This window comes from Hemitrygon akajei, chromosome 7, assembly GCF_048418815.1.
Source record: "Hemitrygon akajei chromosome 7, sHemAka1.3, whole genome shotgun sequence".
Classification (NCBI taxonomy): domain Eukaryota; kingdom Metazoa; phylum Chordata; class Chondrichthyes; order Myliobatiformes; family Dasyatidae; genus Hemitrygon; species Hemitrygon akajei.
The window spans coordinates 169,814,339-169,829,622 of NC_133130.1; the positions used below are offsets into that span (position 1 = coordinate 169,814,339).

The following is a 15,284-nucleotide window of genomic DNA, read 5'->3' on the forward strand; positions in this document are numbered from 1 at the left end:
TATGTCTTTGATAAGATAACTTTGATGTAAAGTGTTCATCTTTCTGAACACATAACATATATGGATATGTTAACCTTGAATTTAACTAGCCAGAGATTGTAAGGTTGTGATAAGGCTATGTTAGTTTGGAACTTAACTAGCCAGAGATTGTAAGATTGTGATAGAATTCAGTCTGATATCTGAATCTTCATTCCCTACGCTGAGCTACAGCTGGCTGAGCTGTTAGACCAGCTGGAGATTCTCCAATAGCTGTCACGTCTAAAATTGACCCAAGTATGGAGGAGGGTGTGTGTGTCTGTTGGTCTGTCTGCAAACGAGGCATCACTTCCAACAACATCCATTTATAGAGCTCCTCTAACCTAGGCAGCAGACCTAGATTCCCCGGAACATGCTGGTGTAATTCTACATGGCTATCACAGAAAGCCTCCTCACACCAGTCATTACTGTCTGGTTTGGGACAGCATCCTCTCACAATGCACAAAAACTACGGCGAACTGTCAGGTCAGCAGAAGAGTCATTGGCTGCAGTCTAACATCACTGCCGGACTTGTGTGTGTCCAGGACAAAGGAACGGGCAGGAAAAGGTCATTGTGGACACTGTCCACCCAAAACTGCCATTTCCAAAAGCCCCCTTCTGGAAAGTGCTATACGGCTATTAAACAAAAACGACACACCATCTTAAAAGTTTCTTCCCCCAAGCAGTTAATCTGATCAACCATTCCAGTTATCCCCCACCCCCTCTATCTATTACCCCAGACACTGCTCTGTAAACACTTTAAGCCATTTTTTATAATGCTTTTTACATTGAAAATACATGCTGTTTTTATGTACATTTCATTCCATCTCTGTACTTAACCTTTAACTTTATTTCTTAAAGAATGTTTTTCTTTATAATTGTTGAATGTTGTTTTTTGTTCCATGTCATGCCCTGACCAACACACCACAGCAAAGTCCTAATATATGTGAATGTATATGGTGAATAAAGTTGATCCTTTTTCCTTGATTTTTGATGCTTCGCTGGAAAGAGAGCTGTCAACCATAAAAACCAACTGGAGTTCAGTCAAAGAGGGTCGTTTTAACAAGTGCCTTTAAAGATAATGATCAAATATTACCTAGATTTGTCACACGTACATCAAAACATTAAAACACATGATGAAATGCATTATTTTCGTCAACAACCAACACAATTGGAATATGAGCTGGGGGCGGCCCACGGTGTCGCTGTGCTTCTGACATCAACAGTTCACTGACTCTAACCCGTACGTCTTTGGAATGTGGGAGGAAATCCGAACATCCGGACGAAACCCACGTGGTCTCGGGGAGAACGTTCAAAGTTCAAAGTACACTTATTATCAAAGTATGTATACGTTATACAACCTGGAGATTTATCTCCCAACAGACAGCCACAAAACAAAGAAACCCAAAAGGACCCATACAAAACAGGCCGTCAAACAAGAGGGCAAAAAATCGTGCAATTGTGCAAACAGAGTTTTGAACTGAAATCCACAAGGAGGGTCCGAGACCCATAGTTCAGCTCAGAGCTGAGTAAACTTCACGGAACAGCAAGCTGAACCAGCCGTGCCTTGCCTCAGGCCCCGACCTTTTCACTCTGGCCCACTGCCTAAATCATTGATCGAACATCGGGATCAGTACAAACTCCTTACTGACACAGGCAGAACCTGAACCCGGGTCACTGGCACTGCAAAGTGTGCTGCTAACCGCTACATGGGATTGCGGCTGGCAAAGTTAAACCCAATCATCCACGAGCCAGCATAATGGAAGAACTTTACTGTGACCGTATGGACTTTGTTAACTTGAAAACGAAGTCACCAAGTTCTGTTCACTGGTGGGAGAGAGGCAAGGCTCCTCATCACCATTTAAACAACTTTCTACAGGAGCACCATCGAGAGTGTCCTGTCTGGCTGCATCACTGTGCAAAGCGTCAGACTGCGACACCCTACAGAGGAGAGTAAAAGCTGCCGAGAGGATCTCCAGGGTCTCCTCCCCCCCGTCTGTGACATTTACCAGGAGTGTTGTGGATGAAGGGTCTGTCTGACATATCGTTGAGGATCCCTATCATCCATCCCCAATCTCTTTGACCCACTACCCTCAGGAATGAGGTACAGGAGCGGGACAGCCAGACTCAGTAACAGCTTCTTCCCTCAGAGTGTGAGACTAATGAATACCCTGTCACCACCGAGGTCTCGTCGCCAGGGCAGCGAGCTGTTTACTGTACTACCTACTGTTTACTCATGCTGTGCACAACATGCATTTTGAATTATATTTTCTTAACCTATTTGTAGTAATATTTTGTTTTTGTGCTCTTTGTGGTATACGTTTTGTAGATGAATGGTGGTCCGGAGGGACGTTGTGGCTGTCTGTGTGTAAAGTCAGATGACAATAAACTTGAACTTGAATTTGAAGTTGGGGATCTTGGGGGAGGGAACTGCGGTCAAAGTCAATGTCAAATTTATTATAAAATGCTCAGGTTTGTGTGTTACAGGTTCAATGAAAAACCTGCCTGCGGCAGCATCAGATAAGCCACATTCTCAAGAAAATTAAACACCCGTAAAATGCAAATCAGACAGAGGGGAATAAACAGTCAATGTTGCATGTGCAACTGCTTTGCATGTGACTGCAAAAAACCCTGCAGAGAGCCATGGATACAGCTCAGCACGTCACTGGAAGCAGCCTCTCCTCTATGGACACTGTCTACACTTCTCGTTCCCTCAGTCAAGCGGCCGGTGTAATCAAAGGCCCCACCCATCCCAGCAGTTCACTCTCTGCCTCCTCTCCCTTCAGGCAGAAGGCACAGAAACTTGAAAACGCATAACACCAGCTCAAGGGCAGCTTCCACCCACTGTTATCAGGCTCATGAAAAGTCCTCTTGGTTGATCAGATAGACTCCTGGCCTCACAGTCTACCTCGTTATGATCTAGCGCTTTATTGTTTAACCACAGTGCATGTGCTTTTGGCAACTTTTACTCTTTATTCTGCTTTGTTATGGTTCTACCTTGTTCTATATCAATGCACTGCGTAACGACTGATCTGTATGAACAGTACAGAAGACAAGATTTCACTTTCAAGAACTCTACACCTCGTCTCATTTACTTATAACTTATTTATTATCATTATTATTTTTTTTTGTATTTGCACAGCATGCCTTCTTTTGCACATTGGTTGTTTGTCCATCTTTGTGTGTGGTTGTTCACAGTTCAAAGTTCCAGATAAATTTATTATCAAAGTAATATACGTCACCATATACAACCCTGAGATTCTTTTTCTTGAGGGCATACTCAATAAATCAAATAATCACAACAGAATCAATTAAAGACTGCAGTAACAGGGTGGACAACCAGTGTGCCAAAGACACCAAACTGTGCAAATATAAAAAGAAAGGAAAAGTAAGAAATAATAATAATAAATAAACAATAAATATTGAGAACATGAGGTGAAGAGTCCTTGAAAGTGAGTCCATAGGTTGTGGGAACAGTTCAGTGGTGGGGCGAGTGAAGCTGAGTGAGGTTATTCCCTCTGGTTCAAGATGTTTGAGGGGTAATACCTATTTCAGAACCTGATGGTACGAGTCCCGAGGCTCCCATCGTCCTGATGGCAGCGGTGAGAAGAGAGCGCGTCCTGATCTCCCGATGAAGACTGGCTCATGGATCTTTGGTTTCCTCCCCCTCAAATCAGTAATCAACTTGGTCTTGCTGACAAGTGAGAGGTTGTTGCTGTGGAACCACTCAGCCAGATTTTCAATCTCCCTCCTCTATGCTGATTTGTTCCATTACCACTGACTCCCTTGTGCTTCTCTGTATTTACTGTGAATGCCCGTAAAAAATGAATCTCAGGATAATATATGAGATTATATATATATATAATTTGATAATAAACTTACTCTAAACTTTGAACTTTTGAACTTTATCTTGATTCCTGTAAGAATGGTAAAAAGATACCAATATTAGATTATGAAATCCCAATCAGATTAAGATAATTTAAAATATCTCCACGTGCATCTTTACTGCCTGTAACAAGAGCCTGTTTGTGGCAGCCCGTGAGTGTCGCCACACATTCCAGCACCAGCGTTGCGTATGCATGATTTGTTTATAGTGAGGGCTTGATTGATAAGGGTCTAACTTTAGCAGCAGGTCTGATTTCTTGTCTTCGCAGTTTGTGATGTCACCATATTACTGGAAGTGAATAGATAGTCCAGTTCTAAATTTGATTCCAAATTTACCATTACAGCATAAGATATGGCAGCAGAATTACCCCATTCAGCCCATCAATTACGCTCTGCCATTCAATCAGGGCTGATTTTTTTTCAACCTCGTTCTCCCTCTTTCTGCTCGTAACCCTTAACCCACCTCTGCTTGCCAACCTGTCCATGTCTGCCTTAAGTTCACTCAATGACTTGGCCTCCATGGCTCTTTGCAGCACAAGTTTACTTGTCCCAGTTCTGAAAGGATATCTTGAGGTTGTGTTCTCGGATACTAGACTCTCCCACTAATAGAAATATCCTCTCCATGTCCGCTCTGTCCAGGCCATTCGGAGTCCAGGAGATCCACACCCACTCATTCTTCTGAACTCCATGCAGAAGACATCATACGCCAAGCCTTTACTTCCTGGAATAATTCTTGTGGCTCTCATCTGAAATGTCTCAAAGGCAAGCAGATCCTTCTTAGATAACGGGGCCCAAAATTGCTTGCAATACTCCAAGTGCGGTCTGGCCAATGCCTTATAAAGCCTCAGCATTCCATCCTTGCTTTTATGTTCTGGTGCTCTCGAACTGAATGCTAATATTACTTTTTATTATTTGTCTAGTCTTGTGTCTCTTGATCAGACCTGGGCTTTACCGTCAGCGAGGTGGTGGGTGGGGTGGGGGGGATCCCTTCCTTGATCCGACCTGGGCTTTACCGTCAGCGAGGTGGTGGGTGGGGTGGGGGGGATCCCTTCCTTGATCAGACCTGGGCTTTACCGTCAGCGAGGTGGTGGGTGGGGTGGGGGGGATCCCTTCCTTGATCAGACCTGGGCTTTACCGTCAGCGAGGTGGTGGGTGGGGTGGGGGGGATCCCTTCCTTGATCAGACCTGGGCTTTACCGTCAGCGAGGTGGTGGGTGGGGTGGGGGGGATCCCTTCCTTGATCAGACCTGGGCTTTACCGTCAGCGAGGTGGTGGGTGGGGTGGGGGGGGGATCCCTTCCTTTCCAATAACTGCGGGCTTCGGTGTTGGCCACATGGTTTGGTAAAACACTGCATGTCCAGTTCATTGGTTCCCGGGTGAGTCTGATGGCGGGGAAGCTGCCTGGCCTCAGTTGTCGCGTGGACTGGACCCTCATCCCTCGGTGTCGCCTGTTACAAAGCCCTGGGGAGGAGGCGCAAATGGAGATGTGACCCCCCCCGCGCTAAAATCTGTGCTGGGTTGGGGACTATCCCCTGCCAGTATTCGCTCTTTGGAAGACAAGCTGCATCGCCTTTATCCGCTGAACTAGCGGGAGATGAGGAAGTGCTGCGTACTTGTTGCAGATTCGTGGCTGCAGGCCAACATCGCATGCACCATCAATCTCCAGGCCACATCACTCGGGGACGTGCTAATAATTTTGCGACTGGATGTGCTATTGTAACTATACAGTAGTGTGTGACTGTACGCACTGTGTTTTCATCTTGGCCCCAGAGGTACACTGTTTCGTTTAGCTATATAAATATACAAGGTTGAATAGCATTTAAACTTGAACTTGAAATCGTTTATTCAGCTGCTAATGAGACGGGCAAATGGGGCTCATTAACCACGGATGGTAGCTCATCTAGCAGAGGGAAAACTCCGATTTCAAACCTCCGCTGCCTTGTGGCTGTACCCGCTCACGGGAAAGGCCTTGGGAGTAAACCCTGTGGAAAAATCTGGAGTCGGAGTCCCGAAGGCGGCTGAATGCTGTACCCAGCACTGGCACGGCGACTCCTGCGACGCTGCTGGCACCAAACCGTTGCCATCGTTCCTTTGGACCTGTCATCAGCATGGAGAGGGGGGTCCCACTGCATGGGCAACAGACGGATCTCCATATCAACTCTGCCCTGGCTTGTGCCCTGGAGGGGCCACTCCAGCTACCAGAGGCGCAGTACCCATGGTCAACCACGGCCGACGGAGACCGCACACCACACAATGAGATGCTGTGACCATACACCGAGGAGCAACAAGAGGAAGTTACCATCAGCTGCATTGCTCTGCACCGCTGGTGATGCACCCACCTCTTGCTCGAATGCAGCTGAGGATGGAACAGGGTAAGCCATCGCGGGATTGGTTTATTATTGCCACGTACATCCAGTGGCCACTTGATTAGGCACACCTGCTCGTTAGTGCAAATATCTAATCAGCCAATCATGTGGCAGCAACTCAATGCATCAAAGCATGAGGTGCAGTTGTTATTCAGACCAAACATCAAATTGTGGAAGAAACGTTATCAAAGTGACTTTGACCTTGGAATGATTGTTGTTGCCTGATAGAGGGGCTTGAGTATCTCAGAAACTCTGGTCTCCCGGGATTTTCACGCACATCAGTCTCTGGTGTTCACAGAGAATGGTGCGAAAAACAAAGAAACACTCAGTGAGCGGCAGTTCTGCGGGCAAAAATGCCTCGTTAATGAGAGAGGCCAGGGGAGAATGGTCAGACTGGTTCAAATTGACAGGAACTCAGATAACCCTGTGTTACAACAGCGGTGTGCAGAAGAGCATCTCTGAACGCACAACACATCGAACCTCGCAGTGGATGGGCCACAGGAGCAGAAGACCGTGAACATACACTCGACAGCCGCTTTGCTAGGTACTGCGATCCAGTGAAAAGTTTGTCTAGCACACAGGTCAAGTCATTGCAGAGTAAATTGGGGCAGTGCAAGTTAAAGCAGCAACAGATTACAGATGAAAAGTTACTGTTACAGAGCGAGTGCAGTGCAGGCAGACTGTAAGGTACAAGATCAAAATGTGGTAGATGCAGTGTCTTTGATTATGCTGGCTGTTTTCCTGAGGCAATGAGAAGTGTAGACAGAGGCCATGGAGGGGAGGCTGGTTTCCACGATGTGCTCTCTGTCCACAACTCTTCTAGTGGTTACAGGCAGAGCAGGTGCCGCCCTAAGCTGATAGGATCGTTCTATGGTGGCTGTCTAGAGTTGGTTCTCAGCTTCTCTCTTAGAACCCTAGTTCTGAATTTTCGATTCTCCCTGACAGCTCCTCTCCACACCCTGCATTCTCTAATTTGATTCAGGTCTGAAAACATGCTTTAGTTCCCTTCAGCAGAATTCCTGAGGGAATTCTCGTCATCTTTGTGATTTATTTGTTGAGAAAAGATATATCTATTTATTTATTTTGTTCATTTAGAGATACAGGCCCTTCGGGCTGCTCGACCCAGCAACCCACTGATTTAACCCCAGCTTAATCACAGGACGATTAACACTGACCGGCTAACCTACTAACTGGTACGTCTTTGCGCTGTGGGAAAGACTGGTGCACCCGGAGGAAACCCACGCAGTTCATGAAGTGAATGTCCAAACTCCTTTCAAGCGGAACTGCAGTTGAACTCCAAACAGCTTAACGCCCCTGAGCTGCAATAGCGTCTCACTAACCGGAATCAATAACTATTCTGTTGCTTTAAATCAATCCTGATTGTGCACCTTTCTTTTCTAAACTTTGTGTGGAAATATCTTTGGGAAATGACTTCAGTAATGTTAGAAATATTGACCATTTCCTCTTCTGGTAATTATGTTTCACAAGTTGGATTCTTTTTGAAATAGCAAATTCCATGAAGTTATTCATGCATTCTTGCCAAAGCATAGTCATAGAAGAACAATCAGTCACTATGACGTACCGACTATATAGCACTTTCAGTGAGAGTTTCCTTTGCAATAGTTTCATAGGGACAAGGCTGGCTCTGTAAGAGGTGAGCAGCAATTTGATTTAAATAATTACTTGTGTGTAGGGCTAATTGCCAGAAAGCTAAAGGAATGATTAGACAGGCCGAGCATTTTCGACGTCAGCTGTCGGTCGGGTCTCTGGCATACTGTTACAGAAAACCACGTGTGCCTTGTGAGCTTGATCAAGTGAGTGAGTTGTGAACATTTTATTTGTGCCTTTAAAGAGGGGCAGGGTTGTGCTGTGGAAGTGTGTGCAGCCTAACCAGACTCGTATCTCAACTATAGTAGGGGTCAGTTCAGGTAAGGATCGTTCCAAGTTGCTCTTTCACCTCCTAACCCACAGTCAGCAGCTGGTTAACCCTTCATAAGTACGCTGCTGTCAATATTCTCCTGTCTGGAGCTTTTGACCCATCTCTGAAGCCAAATTCGTTCTGAGGAGATTATTTTGTCTTCCTTCTTGCTAAGTTAACGGGTGGGGATCCCTGAGGGAAAGAGTTCTGATTCTGCTCTGCTGTGTGGCTGATTAGGAGGTGAAGTTTGTTGTCTTACAGCAGCAGTACGGTGTAATATACACATCGCCTAAGACTTTTGCACAATACTGTGTATATAAAGTAAGTCATGCAAGTAGAGAGTGGAACAGTGAGGTAGTGTTCGTGGGTTCATTGTCTGCTCAGAAGTCTAATGCTAGTGCCTTCTTCGTGATTCAAAGTACAATTTGATTTAAATAATTGCAGAATATATTATACAACCGTAAGATTCGTCTCCTCATAGGCAACTGCAAAACAAAAGAACTCATCAAACACCCAATGTGCAGAGAAAGCGTGCAAACAATAGAAGTAATCAAATAGCTTTCAAACTGAAGTTTTACAAAGGCCACGAAGCCAGGCATCACTGCAGCCTCCATTCAGTGCAGAGCTGAGTAAACATCGGGGAACAGAGCCAGGCAGAACCGGCCCATCTCTCGCCTCCGGTCCTAACACCCCGACCTTTTCAATCTGGCCTATTGCTTAAGTTGTCCAAACATTGGTTGTATTAATATGTTGGGCCCAGGACAGATCTTCAGAGAGTTTAAAACTGGTTCCAGGAACTTAAAACTGCTCACCTGCTGACCCCTTGATGAAGTGTGTTCTCCGAATTTCCCCTTCCCAAAGTCCACAGTCAATTCCTTGGTCTTCCTGACGTCACTCTTTCTGTCAGGGAAGGGACTGTTCCAACTTTGTCTATTCTCGTTGCTATGTGACTCCAGATCCAGTGATGGCATTGGCATTTAACTGCATCCTTTATTGTGTGTATGGGGGGGGTTTGGGGGTTTGCTGGTTTTGTTTTTTTTCTTTTTTGTGTTGGGGAATGGGAGTGATGGCTTTTCAACAAATCCCATGGTTTTCCTGTATTTCATGGCTATCTGGAGAAGTTGTATTGTACATGCATGCTTCACAATAAGATGAATCTTTGAACCTTTGCTTCTGGGCTGACAAATTTATTAGTTTATTCAGTGATACAGATGGGATCTTCCGGCCCTTTGAGCCATTCCAGCTGTTTTCATGATTTGTTTTTGTTTTTTAGAGTTGTCCCAAATTAGTGGCTGCCCCAAATAACCGATGGGCCAATTAACCAGAATCCACTGGCAAAGGTGCAGAGCGTGTAGCTAGATAAATTCGATGACTCTGATAGTTGGAGACATAAGACGGCAGATGCTAGAATCAGGAGTAGCAAACCATCTGCTGGAGGAACTCAGCAGATCGAGTTGTATTCGGACTGAAACGTAGACTCTCCCTTTCCTCACACAGGTGCTTCTCGATCTGCTGAGTTCCCCCAGCAGATTGTGTGTGGACTCAGATACTTATTGCAAAGACATGCCTCAGTTCTGGAACTGTCTATGTCACACCATAGATATAACTTCCTCCAAGGAACACACACAAAATGCTGGGGGTATCAGCAGGCCAGGCGGCATCTATGGAGAGGAATTAACTGTCCTGACCTGCTGAGTTCCTCCAGCATGTTGTGTGCATTCCTCTAGATTTCCAGCATCTACAGAATCTCTTTTGTTTACAGTTTGGTCCACCAAGCAGGTGAATTAAGGGTCTTGGCCTATAACGTTGACTGTTTATTCCCATCCATGGATGCTGCCTGAACTGCTGAGCCTCTCCAAGGACTTCGGCACTTGCAGAATCTCTAGTGAATTAGAAACTTCTGTCTCTTATTCAGAACTGGAAAGCATCAACAAGAAATGCAGCAATGGACAAGATGTCTCCATTCTGTGCTGTTAATGAATTGGATCCTTAAATTCCACAGCGTCTGATGCTGAAGTTGGGGATTTTGAATTACTTTAACATTTAGTTTAGCTCAGCAAACGTTGAAATGTCAATTCCTAACAAAATACCAAGTCAGGAAAGAAGCAAGTAAGACTTCTGCATCGACCTTAATTTGCTTTCTATGGATATACATATTAAATATGAACAAACATTAACTGCAAAGTTCGCTGGGTGTTATCTTGATGACTACTTTGTTTGCGATGTTGCAGGTCATTTGTTTTCCAATTTTGCTGATGTCTTGTTGAAGCTGGAGAACCCCTTTTTTTTAAACAATCCGCTCGTTAACTTTGGGTCAGTTTAATATATTCAGAATCAGCCAACCAGAACTCCAGGTAATTAAGAGGCAGATCATCAATAACAGGGCTGAGGCAATAAATTTTGCATCGAGTTAGAGAGAAAAATGATCTGAATAAAAAACTTCCCCAGATTCTGTAGCCACTTGGTTCGAGAACCAAGTGGTCCAAGGGAAGTTGTTACGTGCCGTGCCTGTGATGCAAGGTTTTTATTGTGCATGGACTTGGGCATTTGACAACAAACCCCTTTGACTTCTGTTGTGAAAACAGTGCTCCCAGCATCCCTGGCAGCAGTGCTGTGTGATAGGTGGATGCGAGAGATTGTGCAGTTGCGGGAAATCCGGAGTAACACATACAAGGTGCTGGAGGAACTCAGGCAGCATCTGAGGAGAGGAATAAAGAGTCGGCATTCAGGCCAACACACTCCATTAGGATTGGAAAGGAAGGGGGAAGATTTGTAGAGTGGACTTTGGTACTGACAGGACCTGTCCGATAACCTGAAATATATTACACAACCGTACACACGCACACACGTACGTTCTTGTGCATAAGACAAGTGAGTTTAAAAACAGTCAGCAAATTGGACAGACCTCACATGATTAGTCCAAGCTATCACCATAAGCTGAGAATGCAGTCAAATCAGCGGCACTGTAGCTTGGCGGCTAGTGTAACGTTGTACCGCGCCTGCGATCAGCAACCGGGTTTCAATTCTCGCAGCTGTCTGTAAGGAGTCTGTACGTTCTCCCCGTGACTGTGTGAGTTTCCTCCGGGGGCTCTGGACTCCCCCCCGCATTCCGAAGATGTATCGGTTACGGTTAGTGAGCTACGTTGGTGCCGGAAGCGGGCTGCTCCCAGCGCATACTCAGACTCTGCTGGTCATTGACGCAAACGACACATTTTACTCACAAGGAACTCTGCAGATACTGGAGGAACTCAGCAGGTCAGGCAGCATGCATGGAAATAAACAAGCAGTCACGTTTCAGGCCGAGACTGGAAAGGAAGGGGGAAGACGCCAGAATAAAAAGGTGGGGGGGGGGGGGGGGGGGGAAGGAGGATGGCTGGAAGGTGACAGGTGAAGCCAGCTGGGTGGGAAAGGTAAAGGGCTGGAGAGGAAGGAATCTGATAGGAGAGGAGAGTGGACCCTAGGAGAAAGGGGAGAAGGAGGGGCACCAGGGCATGTGAGAAGGGGTAAGAGGGCAGAGTGGGGATTAGAATAAACAGGGAAGGGGAGGGAATTTTTTTTTAACCGGGAGGAGAAATCGATATTCATGTCATCAGGTTGAAGGCTGATATGAGATTTTGCTTCTCCTCTCTGAGGGTGGCCTCATCACAACATGTTGGAACGGGAATGGGAATCAGAATTAAAATGTTTGGCCACCGGGAAGGTCCACTTTTGGCAGGTGGAGCAGAGGTGCTTGACAAAGTGGTCTCACCAATGTTGAGGAGGCTACATCGGGGCCATCAGTCACAAAAGAAAACTCCAGAAAATTCGCAGGTGAAGCATTGCCTCACCTGGAAGGACTGTTTGGGACACTGAATAGAGGCGAGGGAGGAGGCGAACGGGCAGGTGTAGCACTTCAGATGTTTGTAGGGTTAAGTACCGGGAGGGAGATTAGTGAGGAGGGACGAATGGAGAAAGGAATCACAAAAGAAGTGAACCCTGCAGAAAGACGAGAGTAGGGAGGGGATTTAAAAGTGTATTTAGTGGTAGTACGAGTGAATCTGCAGATGCTGGAGTTTTTGTTTTTATTTAGTGGTAGTATCCCTTTGGAGATGGTGGAAGTTATGGAGGATGATGTGTTGGATATGGAGTGGCAGGTAAGGACAAGAGGCACTCTATCACTGTTAAGGTGTCAGGAAGATGGGTGAGAGTAGATGTCTAGGAAATGGAGGAGATGTGGGTGGGGGTAGCATTAATGGTGGAGAAGGGAAGTCTCATTCTTTGAAGGAGGAGGATATCTCTGATATCCTGGAAAGGAAAGCCTCATTTTGGGAACAAAAGTGGTGGAGATGAAGGAACTGAGAAAAGGGAGTAGCATTTTTATGGGAGACAGAGTGGGAAGAGGTATATTTAGGATAGCTGTGGGAATTGTAAGTTTATAAAAAATGTCTCCAGAGATGGAGACAGAGAGATTGAGAAAGGGAAGGGCGGTGTGGGCCAAGTATATCTAAGGGCAGGATGGAAATTAGAGGCAAAGTTGATGAAGTTGAAGAGCACAGCACGGGTGCATGACGTAGCACCAATGCATCAATGTAGCGGAGGAAGAGTTGGGGAGCATTACCGGGGAGGGCTTGGAACATGGACTGTTCTACGCAGCTTACCAAGATGCAGGCATAGCTGGGCCTATGTGGGTGCCTATGACAACCCCTTGAGTCTGGAGAAAGTGGGAGGAGCCGAAGGAGAAATTGTTATGGGTGAGCACCACTTCCACCAAGCGGAGGAGGGTGCAGTGAAGGTTAACTGGTTGGTTTTTGATTGAGAAAGAAACAGAGAGCTTAAAGGGCTTCTTTTACTGTATGTTTCAATCTACATGTAATAAATTAATCTGAATTAGAATTTCTGATTGGTGGAAAGTCATGGGATCGCTGATGGGTCCATTGTTGTTGGTCATCTATATTAATGTGCTGGATGATAATGTGGTAAACGGGATCCGTAAATTTGCGGGTGACTCGAAGATTGGGGATGTAGTCGACAGTGAGTAATGCTATCAGAGTTTGCAGCAGGATCTGGACCAGCTTGAGAAATGGACTGAAAAATGGCAGATGGAATTTAATGCAGACACGTGTGAATTATTGCACTTTGGTAGAACCAGCCAGGGTAGGTCTTACACTGTGAGCAGTAGGGCGCTGAGGAGTGGGGTAGAACAAAGGGATCTGGGAATACAGGTCCATAAAATGGAAGTGGCGTCACAGGTACATAGGGGTGTAAAGAAAACTTTTGCCACAGTGGCCTTCATAAATCAAAGAAATGAGTACAGGAGTTGGGAGGTTATTTTGAAGATGTTTAAGACATTGGTGAGGCAGATTTGGAGTATTGTGTGCAGTCCTGGTCGCCTATCGATAGCAAAGCTATCAAGAAGATTAAAACTGTACAGAGAAAATTTACAAAGATGTAGCTGGGACTTGAATAACTGAGCTATAAGAAAAGGTTGAATAGATTAGGACTTTATTCCATGGAGCACAAGAGAATAAGAGGAGATTTGAAAGAGGTTTACAAAGTTATGAGGGCTATAGATAGGATAAGTGTAAGCAGGCTTTTTTCCACCGAGGTTGAGTGAGACTAGAAGTAAAGGTCATGGGTTAAGGTTGAAAGGTGAAAGGGGAACATGAGTGGGAGCTTCTTCACCCAGAGAGTGGCGAGAGTGTGGAACGAGCTGTGAGTGGAAGTGGTGGGCATGGGTTCGACTGTAATATTCAAGAGAAATTTGAAAAAAAATGTGTGGATGAGAGGGTTTAAAGGCCTATGGTGCAGGTGCAGGTTCATGGACCAGGCAGAATAACAGATCAGCATGGACTAGATGGACCAAAGGGCCTGATTCTGTGACTGTCACTCTGTTCTCAACAACTACTCCCCTCATCCCCAGTTCACCCACCTGACAGGGGTAATTTCCAGTGCCTAATTAACCCACCAACCCACACATTGTTGGTTTACGGGGGGGGGGGGGGGTCCACAGGAGAAACCTTTGAGGTCTTTGGGGAAACGTGCAAACTCCAAAACTCCAAGCAGTCAGCAACGGAGGTCAGGATCGAACCTGGGTCACCGAACCCATGAAGCAGTGGCTCTACTTGCTGCGTATATTCCACACATATCCCTAGTTTAATGTCTTCTCCGTATGGCCCTGTCCCCCATCGGGAGAAACAAGGGACTGCAGATGATGGACTATGGAGCATAAAGCAATTCGATGGAGGGTCTCCAGATGCTGGAGAAGTTGTTTCCTATAGTGAGGGAGTCTAAAACAGGGGTGCAGTCTCAGGATAGAAGGATGTCCCTTTCGAACAGAGATGAGAAGGGATCTCTTTAGCCAGTGAGTGATGAATCTGTGGAATTCATTGCCACAGACAATGATGGAGGCCAAGTCCCTGCGTACATTTAAAATGAAGTTTGGTAGGTTCTTGATTAGTCAGTGTGTCAAAGGTCACATGGAGGATGGGGTTGAGATGGCGGATAAATCAGTCACAATCGAATGACAGAGCAGACTCAATAGATCGAATATTCCTATGTCTTTTGTTATGGACCTAGTGGTTCAAGCAACATCTGTGAAGGGAGATGCAGGGGTCTTGACCCGAAACATCCACTGTCCATTTCCCTTCATAGATGTTGCCTGACCTGCTGATTCTTTCACCATCTTGGTTTTTACTGCCAAGTTCACCCACAGTTGAAGAGAAGGCAGTGGATCACGGGCAGTACGTGGGGGGGTGGGAATGAATGACAATGGAATTTAAACACAAAAGATTCTGTGGATGCTGGAAATCCAGAGCAGCAAACACAAAATGCTGGAGGAACTCAGCGGGTGTTAGGGAAATTAACTTGCTAAGGAAATTTGATTAAAGTTGATTGCAAGAATATTAGACATGAATATCGTGGGGAGTGGAATCTCAACAATGGGCTCGAACTCCCAATAATACGGAGGGCACAGCTTCTTTTATGCGTGTACAAATCAATTGCAAAAGCAAAGGCTGTTCGATGAACCTTGTGAATTAGAAAGATAAGCCAGGTTCACATGCAGTTGTCTTGTGATAAGCAAAACCCATAGCAACAGCCAAAAATTAAAAATTCAGTCCTGTG

At 45.6% G+C, this 15,284-nt stretch overlaps 1 protein-coding gene across 4 annotated transcripts in view; it reads left to right on the forward strand.

Annotated features, from left to right (window-relative positions):
- Window positions 1-15,284, forward strand: part of LOC140731168 (serine/threonine-protein kinase Nek6-like) — a 164,436-nt gene that overhangs the window by 19,358 nt on the left and 129,794 nt on the right. The window contains exon 1 of one of the 4 annotated variants that reach the window (XM_073052582.1): window positions 7,819-7,919. The exons of 1 other annotated variant lie outside the window; for it this stretch is intronic. The gene's annotated coding sequence lies outside the window, so the exon portion shown is untranslated. Of the gene's footprint in view, window positions 1-7,818; window positions 7,920-7,984; window positions 8,194-15,284 lie in introns of those variants that run through there. 2 more of the 4 variants (XM_073052583.1, XM_073052581.1) reach the window with 2 other exon arrangements.